The sequence below is a fragment of the Peromyscus leucopus genome, chromosome 20 (genome assembly GCF_004664715.2).
Source record: "Peromyscus leucopus breed LL Stock chromosome 20, UCI_PerLeu_2.1, whole genome shotgun sequence".
In the NCBI taxonomy this organism is placed as follows: domain Eukaryota; kingdom Metazoa; phylum Chordata; class Mammalia; order Rodentia; family Cricetidae; genus Peromyscus; species Peromyscus leucopus.
In genome coordinates, this window is record NC_051080.1 from 13,735,834 (window position 1) to 13,752,358 (window position 16,525).

The window sequence follows — 16,525 nt, forward strand, 5'->3', positions numbered from 1 at the left end:
GTTCCATTGGATTTGAAATTAAGATTGCTGCCTGAAAACTTCAGGCTCCAAATGCCATTTAATAAAAGGTAGATGGATAGAGGATTAGGGCAATGGCTTTGGTGATTCGGCTTGATCTCACACGGGGAGAAGTTTGATGCCACACACTGGGGACATAAAAGGGTAGAAACAGGATCCAAGAGATCTCTGGCATATACACATCCATTAAATGAAATAAAAAAAAAAAAGTACTGTAGAGGCAGGACTCCCAGTACTTTTTTTTTTAAATTAAGTCATATTCCACTTCCAGGTTCCCCATCAACTGCAGACATTCTTCCAAGCAAGAATCCTGTGGGGGGGGGCATCCTTCACCCTACATTTCCCCAGAGTACTCTTGAGTAGAAGCAGCAGGAAATGTTAGTTAGAAGAAAAGAGAGGAGAGAAAAAAGATAGGAAATACAGAATAGAGACATCAGGCCCCAACTGTCTCTGCCCTAGGGTATTTAAGGAATGCCAAGGGGTAGAGCAAAAGACCTCTCCCCAGAACAGCCAAGTGCAGACCATCTCAGACACCTGCACTCAGGTCCGTGGTCCAATCAATCATCCTCTTTATGCAGACCTGCTGGGTAAAGACATTAGGAAACCTAAAAATGGGCTCCAACAGGATCCCATAACCATAACTTGTGAACCAGCTTGAGGTAGGCTCTTTGTGTTCTCCCTCCTTTACCACATTCTGCTACCTCAGTGCTGTTGCCACCTGCCTCAAACAGCTTCCCCCCTCCTCCAGACCACCATCCCCTTTCCCCTGGGACTTGTGGTTCACCCCAGCTCTACCTCCTACCTAGGACCCTATAGCCACCACACTTGAAGCAGACCCAGGTAGGATCCCTGTTTTCTCCCTCTCCTCCTCCACTTCAGTCAACCACACCACACCCAACCCCAGGCCTAGCATGGATCTGACATCCCATGTCCAGGGCCAGGCCAGTGAATTTTCATATCACTATTTCACCTATACCATCCTCCCATCCCCAGACACAGCCAGAGTTGCACATGTTCCTTGCAATTCTTGTCTTCTCAATCTTGCCTGCACTGTTTCTTGTCCCCAGGCTGGGCCCCATCCCTGTGTGCCAGCCGAGCCTGATCTACCATCCTAACCTAGCCCACTCCCACCAAATCCAACCAACAGGCACAGCCCTGGTTATGCAGCCTTATACTTAGGTATAGGTATAGTCTGGCAAGTTTCCTGTACTGGCTCATCCTGGTGTCCATAGCCTATATACCATATTCAATGTCCACATGTTACCAGGGACATATATTTGTGCTAGAGTCCAGCCTGGTGAGTTCCTGGAACCTCACTTACCCATCTGTCCCCCACCCTCAAGCCTAACTACAAAGACTGTATGTTGGCCTAGCCCAAGGAAACTTAGCACATCACATCATACATGTAGCCAACAAAAGAAGTCCACAAGCCCAGGTCTCATATAACAAAATATATAGGAAAGTCCAAGACAGTATATCTCCCTCTGAAATCTCCCAATCCTATTGAAATGTTCTTCAATGAGAATTACCTAGATGGACCCCAGGTCATAGAATTTATAAGAACAATCTGAAAATTCACCAAAGAATTCAAGATGTTTAAAGAAGTTGTGAACAAACAGTATGATGAACTTATGTAAGAAGTATTGTGTAACAGTATAATGAATTATGTAATGAACTTAGAGAAAATAGCAATGCATGCCTGAGTAGTGCCCAAGAAAATGCAAGCACACATCTGGATAAAATGATGGAGAAAATCCAGAATTTGAAAACTATACTAAGTAAAGAGATTGAAAATTTAAGGACAACTCAAACTGAAGCAAATACTGAATTAAAAAACTCAATAACCTGTAGATGAATCTTAAAAGTTCTTATTAATAAAAACAAACCCAGAGCCAGGTATTGGGGTGAACGCTGAAAGATCAGAGAAACAGAACAAGCCACAGCCTGATCCTCAACTGATCTTGTTTCCTCAAACTGGAAGCCTCTGTGTCCTCATCTGAATGGATCTCAGTAAAACTGCTGCTAAAAGCCTCAAAGCTTAACAAGGCCCTAGTTCCTGGCCCTCACACCTTATATAACTTTCTGCTTCCTGCCATCACTTCCTGGGATTAAAGGCGTGAGTCACCATGCCTGACTGTTTCCAGTGTGGCTTTGAACTCACAGAGATCCAGATGGACCTCTGCCTCCTGAATGCTAGGATTAAAGGTGTGTGCTACCACTGCCTAAACCTATGTTTAATATAGTGTCTGTTCTGTTCTCTGACCCCCAGATAAGTTTATTGGGGTACACAATATATTAACCACAACAACCCAATTAGAAATCTCAAGGGAAAGTCCAACAAATAAAATGGTGAACTAGAAGAAAGAATTTCAGGACTTGAAGATAAAGTAGAAGAATTAGAAAGAGAATGAATGGAAATAATATTCCAAGCAAATGGGACCAGGAAGCAAACAGGGGTCACTATCCTAATTGTGGACAAAATAGATTTTAAACCAAAACTAAAAAGAAATTGTGAAGAAAGACACTTCATTTAAATCAAAGTAATGATTAATAAAAAGACATTATAAACCTCAACAGACATGCATCAAATTTTGACACACTCATTTTCATAAAGAGCATATTACTGGAACTAAAGATGCAGATTAACTCTAACTCAGTAGTGTGATTTAAATACCCTACTTTCTCTAATAGACAGCTGTTATCAACAAAAAATAGACAGAGAAACATCAGAATTGAATGATATTAAATGGACCTAATAGATATATGTAGAATATTCCACTCAAACACCAAAGAATATACATTCTATTCAGCAGCCCGTGGAAGTTTCTCTTAAACTAGGCAACATCCTGGGAAGCAAAATAAGTCTTAATAAATTCAGAAAATTTGAAATGATTTCATGTATTCTTTATGACCACAATGCAATAAAGCTTAAAATTGACAATCAACAAATCAGTAGTAGATATACAAGCTCATGGAGAGTTAATAACACATTAATGAATGATGAAAGGGTCAAAGAAGAAATCAATAAAGGTATCAAAAATTTCTGAAATTAAATAAGAGCAAGGAACCTCTTTACTTTAAGCTGTCTTTCCCTCAAATGGGCTTGAGTCTTGACAAGACGAAGCCTCCTATGTGTAGAGTTTCCCCTCAGGAAACATTTCCTAGTGACACAACGAAGCCTAGGAAGTTTCTCTTCAGTAATGCTGATAGTTTTAATAATCACAAATGTTTTCTCCAAACTAGTCTGAATTTTCTCCTACCTTTACATTTCCTCTGCAAACAAATCAGCCCATTACCTTTAAATTCAACTTCACTGAGTTCCTAAGAAATATACAGAATAAAATCATATTCTTGACCAAAAATGCTACATGAATGACCCAAGTCCAGTCCCTAATAGAGTCCTTGTGTCCCTCTGAAACCTGCCCACTGTCCATATTTTTCTCGGCATTCTTGTCTTCTAATTTCCCAAAGAATAGACCATTAAGCCCTGCTTATAGTATTCATGGGTTTTCCTAGCCTAAAGTTTAAGCTCTTGCACATTTCTTCTGCAAACCCAAGGGACACATGGTCATGGTCATGCTTATCACATCAATGGAGCAGTACTTCAGGACCAATTTTCTGTATTACTTGTCATTCAACTTGTTATGATGAAATACTCCAAAAAGATCAGCTTAAGGGGGAGAGGATTTATTCTGGCTCCATTTAAGAATATAGTCTATCATGGTGAAATAGTCAAGGCACAGGAACTTTATGTCACTAGTCACATGACATCCAGAGTCAGGAAGAAGAGAATGATGAGTGTTTGCTCTCTGCTCACTTTTTTTTTTTCTTTTATGCAGCCAGGATCCCAGCCCAGGAAATAGTGCAACCCATGGTGAGTGTGCCTTCCTTCCTTAACACAACCAAGATAATCTTCTCATAGACATGTCCAAGGCATTCCAGATCTCATCAAATTGACAATTGTGATTAACCATTACAGCCCTCGAGGATTAGAAACGCTAAAATCTTTTAGGGAGCTGGATATAGATATCATGTCTGGTTGCTTCCTGCTGAAGCAACCTGGACCTAGAGATGTTCGGTTCTTATTTGTTTCTCAGTACAGCTTTGACAGTCCAGGGTCCTTTTATAAAGGAGGTGGTTATAGCATATAAAGTTGTGCTATAAGGCATAACTTACTGTCCTTTAACTCAAAGTCATCATCACTTGAAGTTTCAAGGTCGGGAGACAGGATGACATCAGGGATCCCAGGAAGTTAAGTGAGCAAGGGTCAACGACATAAGAAAGAACAAAGAGCAAGAAAGGAGTGTGCCAGGCTTTCTTTTAGGCCACCAACCAGTCCCCAAATCATGACATGGAGATTTAACATTAGTTATGAATGCTTGACCTTATCTTAGGCTCATTTCTGGCTAGCTCTTTTAATTTAACCTGTTTCTCTTCATCTAAGCTTTGCCTCTGAGCTTTTTACCTTTCTTTTCTTCTGTATGTCCCAGTCCATCTAGCTGGCTGGCAGCTGCCTGTCTGTCTGGCACCAGGCATGTCCCTCTCTTTCTCCCTTGTTCTCCTCTTCTTCTTCTCTCCCATTCTTCTCTCTCTCTCATTCTTAGATTTCTCTGCCTACTTATTCCCTCTGCCTGCCAGCCCCGCCTATCCCTCCTCTTGCTATTGGCCGTTCAGCTTTTTAATAGACCAATCAGATGCCTTAGGCAGGCAAGGTGAAACAAATGCAACACATCATTATATAATTAAATGAATGCAGCACAAACAAATGTAACACATCCTTTCATCGTTAAACAAATGCAGCATAAACAAATGTAACATATCTTTACATAGTTGAAATAATAGTCCACAACAAAGGAGTTACAGTCTCCTGGTATAACATGTGTATTCAGCCAGGGGAGGCACATAGAGGTTTTCTCTCATTTGATCTGGTGCAAGAATTGATGTCTTGGTATCTAGTCTGGTAGAGACCAGAACCTTTGTTGCGTGATAATTTGTTGCATTCTCGAAGAAACGAGCATGATTGCTCATTCATAAAAGCAGGGGATGAAAATGTAAAACAAACTTGAAAATGTTACTAGAAGGATGGGAAGGTAAGAGGGGCCAGCCATGGCCTTGTCCACCTGAACAATGGGTGGAAAACATGACAGTGAGAAGAAAAACAAACAACAACAAAGCATCAGGCCTGGCAAGAAGAAAAATGTTTGTTCTATCAAGAAAGAGATTAGGAAAGTAAAAATCTGCTCTGCAATAGGGTAGGTCGGTGGGTGAGGGGAAAATTCCTTCCTCTCTGGAAGCCCTGTCCGGAGTGTGAGAATCAAGATAGCAGAGGGATGGAAAGATTGTTTGTTAGCTGCACAGTTGCACAGTGGTGTCCTGGGGCTTACTCCAGCGTCTGGAGTGCCATTGGAAAACAGGTAAAGCACCACCATCAAGCTTCAGCCTTTTTCTTGCCCCATCATGAGGTTAACCTGGTAAGTTTCCACTTATGTGTTCAACCAAGAAACTGCCACTATGATCAAGCTCGCCACCCAGCTGTCCTCTCTTGAACTTCCTTTAGCCTTTATACCCTCTGCTTACTGGCCCCTCCTTCAAAACTGGTTCCTAGCCAACCACTATGTCAATCTGCTGGTGTGCATCTCTGTTACAGTTTGGATATGAAGGAATACACAATGTGCAATGTTTTCTCTGTCTTCTTTCCTTAAACATAATTGCTTTAGGAATAACCCATGCTGTTGGGCCATGGTGGCTCATGCCTTTAATCCCAGCACTTGGGAGGTAGAGGCAGGTGCATCTCTGTGAGCTAGAGGCCAGCCTGGTCTACAGAGTGAGTTTCAGGTCAACCAGGGCTACATAGAGAGACCGTGTATCAAAAGGGGAAAAAGAAGAAGAATGTATGTTGTTGCTTCTGTTGACAATTTCTTCCCCCTTTATCTTTTCATAAACATTTGAACTGCTTTGTTTGTTTTTTTGTTTTGTTTTGTTTTGTTTTGTTTTGTTTTGTTTTTCAAGACGGGTTTCTCTGTGTAGCTTTGCACCTTTCCTGGAACTCTCTTTGTAGACCAGGCTGGCCTCGAACTCACAGAGATCTGCCTGCCTCTGCCTCCTGAGTGCTGGGATTAAAGGCATGCGCCACCATCACCCGGCTTGAACTGCTTCTAATTATTAGCTGTTACAAATAAAGTGGCCATGAGTATCCATACATACATCTTTGTATTAACTAACACTTCATTTACCTTTAATAAATGTTCAGTGGTGGAGTGACTGGCTTATGTGATCAAATGTATTACCTTTAAGACATTCCCAACCTATTTCACAAAGTGGCTGCACCCTTGTGTAATCCCTGGAGAGGCATATGATTTGCAGTTGCCCCACATCCTGTGCCCAATGCTTAGGATCAGAGACTCATCAGTTTTCTCTGTCTCTGTACACAGTGGTTTCCCACGGCAAGGTCAGTGTGTGCCTCTCTGTAGTTTTATAGAGCAGAGCATTTTTAATGGGCTTATTTGCTGTTCATACTTGCTCTTTTGTGAAGTTTCTCCTTAAATGTTTACAGGTTGATTTTCAGATTGGATTCTTAGTTTCTTCCCAACTTGAGACTATACAAATATTTATTTATTCTAATAATCATATATTTTGCAAAATATTTCTCCAAGATATAATTTGTCTTTATTCACAATATTTTTTAAAAGTACAAATATATCGATTGCTATGTATCCCAGGCTGTTTTGGGCTACTATGTACCTCTCTGGCTTGCCTTAAATTAGTGGGCATTCTCTTACCTCAGCTCTCTAAGGACTGAGCTAACAGGTCTGTGATACTACTTGGCTATGTTTGGGTCTAACCTGGTGTATCATGTTATGGATTCAGCTTCTGGTGTCAGATTTGTTTTTTGCCTTTTGGGGTTTTTGTTTTTGTTTTGTTTTTTGTTTTGCCCCAGCTAATGTTGTATAGATGCTCTCTTCTATTTCATTCTGCAAGCTGTATGTCTGAGGTTTCCATTAAAGTGTAATTCAGTGTGAGAAGTTTCAGCATATGGTATGAGGTATAGGTCAAAGTTCTTTCTTTTTCTTTCTTTTTAAAAAGAGTATCTATTTGAATCATTTTTGATCTTGCTGAATATTACCAAGTCACCCTCTAAAATGCTTGTTCCATTTACACTTCCATAAGTATGCATCAAGATACCTGTTTCCTTGTCTTACAGTATTTGCCTACTAGAAAAAGGTGATATTTTTCAATTATCTTTAACAAATAGTGAAATGGAACATCATCTCTTATTTTAGAGCTATTACCTTTCCTTCTTGAGTCTTTTATGTTCTCTGTTATTTTCCTACGGAAGCACATCTTATTTTTTCTTTTTTTTCTTTTTTTTTTTTTTTTTGCTGAGGTTTAGGCAACTAACTTAAAGGCATATTTGGTGCTCAAAAATACCTAAGTATTGGTTGTAAAAGTTATTTTTACCTTTTAGCACACTGAAATGGTGTTTAGAAAGAAAATGCCTCCATCAGATTGGCCTGTAGACAAGCCTCTAGGGCATCAAATTTCTTGATCAGTGGTTGATATGGGAGGGTCCAATCCACTGCAGGTGATGCCACCTTTGGGCAGGTGGTCCTGGGTGGTGCAAGAAAGCAGTCTGAGCAAGCTGTAGGGAGGAAGCCAGTAAGTAGCACTCTGATGGCTTCTGCTTCAGATTGTCTCCAGGTTCCTGCCTTGAGTTCCTGCCCTGGCTTCCCTTTATGATGGAGTGCGACCTGGAATGTGTAAGTGAAATAAATCCTTTCCTCTCTAACTTGCTTTTGGTCATGGTGTTTATCACAGAAATAGAAACCTAACTGGGAGACTGGAGAGGTGGCCCAGAGGTTAAGAGCACTGGTTGTTCTTCCAGAGGTCCTGAGTTCAATTCCCAGCAGTCACATGGTGACTTACAACCATCTATAATGAAGATCTGGTGCCCTCCTCCGGCCGGCAGGCATGCATGCAGACAGAATACTGTATACATAATAAATAAGTAAATTTAAAAAAAAGCAAAAAACTGGGACATACAGAATAAAGGCAGGGCCTTGATCTCAGCAGTGTTGACTACAGCAACTTTCCCTTATAAACCTGCTTACTGTTTTTTTTTTTTGTTTGTGTGTGTGTGTGTGTGATTACCTATTTTGTTGTTTTAGCCACTCATTTGCCCAAATGCTTCTTTCTGTTTCCTTATTGGGACCTTTTTTGTTGTCTTTTCCACAACTTGTTAGAGCTGGCCCTTGTTTTTATTTCTTCATTTATTTTTCTACCCCAACTATTCCTGTAAGTTCTTCACTTCCGTTGCTAATTCTGAGCTGCTGACTCCAACCTCTACACTCCTATTCTTTTAGCATCTTCAGGCCCCTGCTGGACAGTCTATTGAACGATCAGCTTTCACTTGAATGCAACACACACCAGAGACTTCAGATGCTTTTAGCAGTCCTTGAGCACACAGCCCCTGACTGTAGCATGAATCTTAAAAGTTTTTATTAATTAAAACAAACCTGAGGCAAATTATTGGGGTGAATTCTGGAAGATCAGAGAAGCAGAACAAGCCACAGCTACCTCACCTCACCAGTTCCTCAGCTGATCCTGTTTCCTCAGACTGGAAGCTTCTCAGTCCTCATCCAGAGTGAATCTCAGCTGAACTGTGCTGCTCAAAGCCTAAAAGCTTAACCAGCCAAATGCTTCTAGTTTCTGGTTCTCTCACACCTTATATACCTTTCTGCTTTCTACCACCACTCCCTGGGATTAAAGGCGTGAGTCACCATGCTAGGCTGTATCCTTGAACACATGGATTTCTGCCTCTGGAATGCTAGGATTAAAGGCGTGTGCTTCCACTGCCTATCCTCTATGTTTAATATTGTGGCTATTTTGTCTCTGACCTCAAATAAGTTTATTAACATGCACAATATTTTGGGGAACACAATACCACCACACCTGACTCCATTCACAGGGAGTCAGACAGATGGACCCTCTGTTCTGTGACTCAAAGGGGAGCAGGAGAATTCAAGATTAAGCAAATTGCCACAAAATAATTGTTCCAGTTTTGACAGTGATAAGTAAAAGGTGATGTTTTTCCAAGCCTACATCCAACACTTAGGAAAGATTCCATAGGAGCAAATTATTCACAGTCTACAACCCTTTAAGAATGCATTCTTGGACTCCTTTGCCAGGCTTCACTCCGTCTTTGGGCCTGATCTATCTCATTCATTCTTGTAAGAGATTTTCTTTTGTCAGCTTTGAGCAACAAAATTATCTGATTTAGCAGATTCAGTGAAAGGCTACTTAGAAGAAAATTTTTGATATATTCAGAGGCTGAACATACTAAATAAAAAACAATCTTATTCTGTGTTTAGTAACCACGGAAACATGTCCTTGTGAAATTCTTATGGTGGGCCCTTTTGAAAGACATCAGGATTGTGAAAAGTATAGGCGATATTCTAGAAAATTTCTCAAAATTAGCTAGTTATCATTGGCTAATCATGTTAAAAATCAATGTTTTAATATAAGCAGTCACTTTATTTTTGGGCAAAAGAATCCGAACATTTTCTCCCTGTCATTCCCCTATTGAGTAAAGTGGGTCATTCTGTTAATCTCATTATTTAATAAACAAATGAAATGAAGATACATTGTGGATACTTGGTTGACACTGTGACATTGTAGAGGAGGCATAGAGACTGATTACCACTGGTTAGAGAAAAACTCACCATTCAGTGTGAAGCCAGGCATGGAGCACAGCATGCTAGACAAGCTTAAGGAAAGACAGGAGGCTGAATTACAGAGCACGTGGCTCTCTGGGAACAGGACTACTCAAGTCATCTATGAACGTTATTTCACAAAGAGATGGCAGTTTGCAGCACTCCCGAAAAGTTAGACAGAAGATAAAGTCAGAGTGTTTAAATGCACCATCAAATTATTGTCATCCATGTAATCCCTTGCTGTGGGATATCTTTCTGTATGCTGTGAATATGTGTTGCTCTGATTGGTTGATAAATAAAGCTGCAATGGCCTATGGAAGGGCAGGAGGGGAAACCCAAGGGAGGTAGTGAAAGGAGAAAGGAGAGGCAGAGAGATGCCATCCCGCTGTCCAGGAAGCAGCATGTAATAGCGCACAGGTAAAGCCACAGAACACATGGCGACATATAGAAAAATAGAAATGGGCTGAGTTTAGTTATAAGAGCTAGCTAGCAAGAAGCTTGAGCCATAGGACATGACCATAAGTTTGTAAATAATATTAAGCCTCTGAGTGATTATTTTATAAGCAGCTGCAGGACTGCAGGCCGGGCGGGACTGGAGAAACCTTCCGACTACAACTCCTCTTTCTTTTTGAGACAGTCGTGTATAGCTCAGAGTGGATAGGAATTTACTGTGTAACCTAGGCTGACCTTGGGCTTACAGATACTTCTGCCGTAGGGCTGGGATGATAGTACATGCCACCACACCTAGGCACTAGTCTTATTTTCAGTTCTCAGTGAGTTACATGATTTATCCCTAGTTTACAAGGAGAACAGTGGTCTTTCAGAGAGAATACCAAGCTTTGTAACTAACTGGGACATTCCTCAGGCAGCATTCACACTGTTCAGTGCTGCTGTCTTATAAAACGAGTGGCTGTTCTTTTCCTGCTCTTTCATAATCTATGCTGTGGGAATTAGCTAACGTCAAGGATCACATGAACTGTTGAGATACTGAAAACAAGGAAGCTCTTCTTCATGCTTTCTGTAGTTTTCCTCTCCTTTAATTGATACAGGGAGCAGAGCAATCATGGAGGACAAAGCCAAGCTTAGTACAGTGAACATTTCTTGTTACAATGTAAACCAGGAGATTTCTTGTTTGTAGATTTTTTTTTCCCCAAAGATGTCTAAAATATCAGAAAGATCTAATCGGTGCTTTTGTTTAATTTTAACCTCTCTTGATCCTCACTGAACTATTTTAAGTAATTCTGCAAAGATGCCCACTCTCAGTTCCTTGCCAGATAAAATGGGAATGTTTCTCAAGCATGTCAGTCCGCTCAGCAGCACCACCCACCTCTTGACACACCTTGGACTGTAGCACTGCCCCAGCACCTCAGGGATAGCCTCTTCCACTCTGACAAGAGGAAAGCACTGGAGAGACTCCTCCAAATGAGGAGAAACCACAGAGCAGCTTCTTGGAGGAAGAAGCTGAGCTGTCAGACAAGGGGTTTCTAGCGCAAGTCAGCCTTGAGCTGGCGGTTCTCAGCCAAGAGTGCAGCCTCATTGGTCTCATGGAGCACAAAAGCAGCCTGGCCAACCCTTACCCAAGTTTCTGAAACAAATCATCAGGAAAAAGGAACCAGTGCTCTTTGTGTGACTAAATTTGGGAATGGCTTGTTACATCGGAAGACATGGCTGAGGTACTAGGAGTGTTAAAAGCCTACACCAGCCATGGCCAGATGACTAAGGCTAGTTGGGTGACTTGATCTGCAAGCTCATGGTCCAGCACCCTCATGGTGTTTCCTTAAGTGGCCTGTGGTTAGAGGGAAATGATCTTCACAATGCCATCTGGTATATGTTCTTTTATATACATAGTACATTTGAAATTCTGAAAAGGGAGAATCCTACCTTCCAAGTGCCTCTTTGAGTATAAAATTCATTTGCCAAACAAGGAGAAAATTTAATCTGACAACAGGTTTACCTTTATATCCATGCATAATCCCCTATACCCTGAAAATTAAAATACTGGATTTAATACTCAGGTATTTATTCATGATGGCCGTCACTTATGCTATTGTAATATTTTATATACAGAATATTGTAATATTTTATAGTTGATTTTAACAGTGATGTTTTCTGATTATTTTAGTCATTGGAAAGTTGGTGAAATACAAGATAGACAAGAGCATGACTTTTGGCCACAAAGGCAACTTTACAATGTAAGCATCAGTGTGCAGGTTGTATCAGAATCTTAAATAACCTGAATTCCTGTTGACTGTACTCACTTTGTGTGGATCAGATTCAAATGGTCATTAGGTCCATAGAGAAGGCATGTGTTCAAAAGGCCTTTTTCACCAGGCAGTGATGGTGCATGCCTTTAATCCCAGCACTTGGGAGGCAGAGGCAGGCCGATCTCTGTGAGTTCGAGGCCAGCCTGGTCTCCAAAGGGAGTTTCAGGAAAGGCACAAAGCTACACAGAGAAACCCTATTTCAAAAAAAAAGTAGCCTTTTTCCTCTTTCTTTCTTTTATTTATTTCTTTTTTCCTTAAGACACAATCTCACTATGCAACTCTCGCTGGCTATGTAGACAAGGATAGACTCAAACTCACAGAGATCCTCCTGCCTCTGCCTGCTGCAAACTGGTATTAAAGGCTATATATGGTGATATTTTATTTTTACTGAAATGTGATTTTATTTGTATGTTAATAAATAAAGAGGCCTGGGGGTCAGAGCTAATAGCAAGCCATAGCAGAAGTCTGGCAGTGGTAGCACACACCCTTAATCCCAATCACATGACAGGAAGATCTCTGTGTGTTCAAGGGTACCACCGGCACGGAGACACATGCCTTTAATCTCAATACCAACCATAGAAAACCTGGAGGTCTGTACAGACGGGCAGTGATGAGGAGGTCATGTGGTTGGGTTTACAACTAATGAGAAGGCAAAACAGAAAGTCTATAAAAAGACAGATACACAGGAAGTAGCGTTCTTGTTCTCTCTGAGAGGAAAGACAGCAGCGGCAGCGAAGGGTAAACTCAGCTCTCAGCTACTGCTCTGACCTCTTGGGCTTTTAACTCTGCAATTGGCTCTGTGTTTCTTATTTAATAAGACTGTTCATCTACAGCTATGTCTGGCTAGAGAGCATATTTTATTCACTCCATCACAGTGGCTTTGGTGTCCACCCCTTCCCAACATTAAACAGCCAATTCTTTGCTCTTGTGAATTTACTTTATCTTAAGATGTGCCTTCTTGAAGCAGGACAACCTACTGATTAAACAACTGTCCACAGTGGTTGGATGATGACTTGGTTCTGTCTTCTTTTATTCTCTAAGAACATTTTCAAGTCAAGAGTATAGCAGTGCTGGACATTCTGACTTCGTTTAGAGTTGTATAGCTGTTAGAGCAACAGACAAATGTTCAAGGGGTAGAACTACAGCCTGAAGAAGGCTTCAATTTATTTATAGTCTTCCGTGTTCTGTCTGAGTTGAGTGCTACCCACCAGGTAAGGGGATGGAAGTGGCCCTGATGCTATGGGACGCTCCTTCGGGAAGAGCCAGTTCCTGGGAACAAGCCCCTTGCTTCCTGTCTCTTGGTGCTTGTAGGGGTTTCCCTTTCTTTCTGTCTTCATCACCCTACTGTGTCTTTTCCCCATTGGCTTCTTCTTATTCTAGTTTACAAGTACATGCTCCTAAAACTAATGGGTAGGGAGACTTTTACTACCAATTGAAGTTTCCTCTACTTTTGTGAAGCAGTGAAATCTGAGAAATGACAGAAACTGAATGGTTCAGTTAATATAATCCCTAAGAGGTCCTCATCTGCTAACTTCAGTGTTTCCTCTTTCAGATCTAACAGTGTCCAGTACCTAGGGGACATCCAGCTAGTAGTGTTTGTCAAATGGCTGCTGTGATGAATAATTTATCTTTGCTTTTAGCACATCACAAGGTCACATACTGTTCACCTGAGTGGGTTTTAACACATGCTGTTCATACACTTTCTAAATAAAAGCATAGGTAGAAAAGGTAAAGATCACGTAGATAGATTTATTTTTAATGATTGTAAGTCTGTGTGTACCAAGCTAGCGATACGAGAAGAACATTACATGCTTCATCATTTGAAGCTGACTTCAGTATGCTACGCTCCTTAGTGTTGACCTTAAACAATTGACCGGGATGTCATGTTACCACCAAGTGTTAGCATTCCTGAGGTTGAGGCAACAGGGCCATGAACCCACAGGCTTCAAACAACAGAGCTTGTACTCCCATAGAATTGAAAGTCATGAGCCTGTCATCAAGTGCCACACTCCCTTCAAAGTGTCAAGTGAAAACTCCTGCTTCTGCTGGAGGTTGCCATTTGCCTGAGTTCTCAGACTTGTGCAGTGATGCCTCAGTCTCTGCCTGCCTGTGTTTCTCCCAATCTCTTCCCCTGGGAACAACAGTTCAGCACCGACACACATTGAGGAAGGCCTAAAATCACTGCAAAATGTACAGTGGTTCAGGTCAGAGTGTGAATTCTGATGTCGGTTCCTCTCTATTAGGGACTCTCTCTGGGATAAATATAAACTCAATTAAAATCTTAAGAGTTTTCACAGGCATTGCCAAGGTGTGTAGCTAGAGTTTTCCTGCCTTGCCCACAGTCAGGACAAATCTCTGTCTCCCACCAGTCCCACAGCCGCTCAGACCCAACTAAGTAAACACAGAGACTTATATTGCTTCAAACTGTATGGCCGTGGCAGGCTTCTTACTAACTGTTCTTATAGCTTAAATTAATTCATTTCTACAAATCTATACCTTGCCACGTGTCTCGTGACTTACGGGTATTTTCACATGCGGCTTGTCCTGGCAGGTGGCTGGCAGTGACTCCTTCTGCCTTCCTGTTCTTTCATGTCTCCTCTCTGTTAGTCCCGCCTATACTTCCTGCCTAGCCACGGCCAATCAGGTTTTATTTATTGACCAATCAGAGCAACACATTTGCCATACAGACCATCCCCCAGCACAGCCAAGTGCAGACCATCTCAGACACCTGCACTCAGGCCCATGGTCCCAATCATCCTCTATGCGGACCTGCTGGGTAAAGCCACGAGGAACCCAAGAACGGCCCCCCACAGGACATACAGAACATCCCACAGCAAAGGTGAATCTAAATTCTGTGAGAAAATGCAAAGATTTTAAAGCGGCAAAACTCTTGAAAGGAGACCATAGAATCATTTTTGATCAGTATTGATTTAAAACAAGTCTACAGCTATAGTAGTCAGGACACACTGATTTGGGTTTAAATAAAGACAAACAGGGCAACAGAACAAGGCAGTATTCAAAAGTGAACTTATTTGCTATGCTGATTTTTGATAAAGATTATAATGGCATTCCAATTAAGCACGATTGTTCTTCATAGCAAATGGTGCTGGAAAATTTTGATGCTGATGTATAGGAGTTTAATTTTAAGAAATTCTTTAAAAGAAATCATAGACCTAAATATAAAGCCTGAAACTAAAATTGCAAGAAGGAAGCATAAAATATATTTTTGGTGACATCAAATTAGGCCAGAATTTCTTAGGATTGACATGGGTTTGTAAAACTGTTAATGATCAAATCAGAAAACCTTCTTTGATAGATAAGAAAATGAAAATAGAGATTTTTCAAACCAAAAGAAAACACATTGTAAATCATATATGATAAAAGTCTTATATGCTAAATGTAGAATCTTTCAAACTCAGAAATAATAAAATTGACACTCCAAAATAAATGGACATCTCACCAAAGTACATATACAGATGAGTAAGTTCCTGAAAATATAGTCATTATGAGCTGGAACTCATATACTGCTTTGGGGATAAGAAATATAAAACTATTTTGTAAAACAATCCCGTAATTTCTCAAAAAATTAAGCATACTTTTTCATTTTTATCTAGCTATTCTATTTCTATTTGTCCAAAGCAATGAAAGCTTACATTCACAGAAGAATTACATACTATTGTTCCTGGCAATTTTATACATAATAGCCCAAATGTAAGAACAAGCACATTGTCAAGGTGGGTGGCTCACCAGTTTGTAGCATGTCTTAATAAGTGGAAGATTACTCCCTATTGATGATAGACCTGGAAATAATTTTACAGAGTGAAAGGGATCAGATTAAAAGTGGAGCATGCTGTATTTTGTGGTTTTAAATTGAAAATGGAGTGTTGTTTTTAATGTTGAGAGGAGGGATTGATTACAAAAGAGACAAACTTTTTTGGGTGAGGGAATGGCTTATTATTTTGATATGGTGACAACTTCACAGGTTGACACTGATCAAAATCCATCACAAGGCACACTTTAAGTACCTGCATGTAATTGTACATATCAATAAATGCATTAACACACACATATGTATGGACACACACACGGACCCGGTAAGGTGGGAAATTAGGAAGAGGCCTATAAAATTCTTACCACTTATTTCTTCGACAGGCACCTACAAAATAAAATTCTGGTCCGCTTAAAAAAGCATCTAGACCTCCTTCACCAAATCAATTTCGGGCAGCAATAAAAGAATTTGAGGGAAAGTTTTAGTCACAAAGTGCACTTAATGTTTATAGGGGAAACAAAGAAAACCAGAACTTCTGGGCTTAAGGGGTTATGAGAGGAAGGTGGGGGCAGCGAGAAAAAGAGAAAAAAAAAAGACTAAAACAAGCTCTTGGGGCAGGAAGGAGCAGCAAGCACCCACATCCTTGTGGTGGTATTGTGTATTCTAATAAATTTATCTGGGGTCAGAGAACAGACAGCCACTAGATACAAAGGCTAGAAAATGGTGGCACTCACACCTTTAATCCTAGCATTCCAGAGATAGAA